This window comes from Marmota marmota, unplaced genomic scaffold, assembly GCF_001458135.2.
Source record: "Marmota marmota marmota unplaced genomic scaffold, marMar, whole genome shotgun sequence".
Lineage (NCBI taxonomy): Eukaryota > Metazoa > Chordata > Mammalia > Rodentia > Sciuridae > Marmota > Marmota marmota.
In genome coordinates, this window is record NW_025999999.1 from 10,595,429 (window position 1) to 10,597,370 (window position 1,942).

Sequence of the window (1,942 nt, forward strand, 5' to 3'; positions counted from 1 at the left end):
CCCCCCCCCCCGTGAAACGATCCCTCTCATCCTGCCTCCACGCAGCATTTCCAAGCTGCCAGAAAAATGCACCCTCACTGGCACCACCTCTTTATGTTTCTCTGTTTTACCATCTTCTACTTTACAGATGAGGAAACTGAGCCTTATAAACTAGTGTGCTTGTCTCAGGAGGCAACTTCACACACTGAAATCGTGTCTGGTGGCATCCCTCATTTTCTCTACTTTCTCAGTGCAGGGCCTTACTAATATATTCAGCTCTTTCCCCAAATCTGAGCTTCCCTTTGTTGCTTTGTGATGAGCAGAAGGCAGGGAGTCCCTTCTCTTTTGAGTGTGTACTTTGGTGCATAAAATGTCAGTATAACCATGACTCTAATAATGATAAGCTGTTGACTTAGAAAAGCTTGGAGATGAGACTTCCTGGAACCTTTTAGTGTGCCTCCACTCCCTATCGATTCTTCTAGATGGAAATAGAATCAGAGAGACAGAAATATCATCTTAAAAATTTTTTTTTTTCTTCACTATGTGACCTCCAAGGTCCCTGGGAGCTTGATGAGTAAAAGAATCTTTCAAGTGGTTTGGCCCAGTGCCACACTTTTGGTAATCTTTATGGGGGCACTTTCATATTGCTTAAATGGACTTGTTTCTCTTTTCCAAGGCTTTTTGTCTCCATTATAGATAAGTTATCCTTCCTATTCTCCCTCTGTCATATCCAACCCCAATGTACTATGGCTGTGAATCTATTATTGTTAACGGTGACGATGAGGATGCTGTCTGCCATTTATTAAATACTTACTGTGTGCTGGACCTAGTGTGTGAATATTTTAATCATGTCAATAACTTTATGACTTAGATACTTTTATTATTAATCAGGAATCTGAAACTCAGGTTGAGTTACTTGCCCAAGGTCCCATGCCAGTATGTGGCAGAAATCAATAGTTGATCAGAGTCTATCTCATTTAAAAACTCAATTTTTTTTCATAACTACTATCCCTCTTATCCTCCTCTAGTAAAACTTGCTTTGCTGCAGTTATGCTTAGATTTCTGCTTAAGATCCTGTGGTTCTTTGGCTATCTAGAATGCAGCTCCCCAGACTAGGCCATCCAGAGGGACAGAGTCAGGTACTTCCAAATCAACCCTTTTTCTTGCCTGTTCTTCCTGACCCCAAATCCATCAATACTCCTATATCCTCAGAAGCTGGACCAGGGGACTCACCCCCCAAAAATAAACATCTGATTTCCTTCCACCCACCTCTATGTGAACTTGGAGTAACTATAAAGTCAGTGGGAAGGGAGGGGAAATGAGTTTCCCAGGAATAGTGACTGGTGGCATTCCACCTGCTTTTACAGGTTTGCTCTATTTTTTATAATTTTGCAAAGTCTTCTGCCAGTCTTCCACAGGAAGCCAGAAGCTCTTCCTCCCTCCCACCAAAGGTTGGAACTTACTGGACTCAGCAGGATATTGTTAAAAACAATGACTTGGTGATTGATGCTTAGAGACTGCATTCTTATCCTTCTTAAGAAATTGGCCCAGTCTCTGGGATTCCCAGAAGTGTGATATGAAAAAATGCAAAAAAAGCCTCCAAGAGGAGGGCTTTTCTGATGAAGAGCAAGGTCACTGCCCAGCCTTGCTTGTTCACTGAGGGGGGCCATAAAGAGCCCATTGTCCTCTCCAACCCAGAACAATGTTCCTTTAATTGAGCTCCATATTCACTATCAAGGAGAGTGAATGAAAGATGAGAAATAAAATGCTTCCATTCTTTTCCACCGGCTATTACCCCAGTAATGGCACTAATAAATGTGGCATTAGAAAGAACTGGGGGGAAAAATCATCATTACTCTTGGAGCCGTAAGAAATGAAGATTCAAAAGGTTATTATAGGTAATAGATTCACATTCTAACATGGGAATGATCCTGGGCTTAGATTGGATGCATTTGGTTTAGTG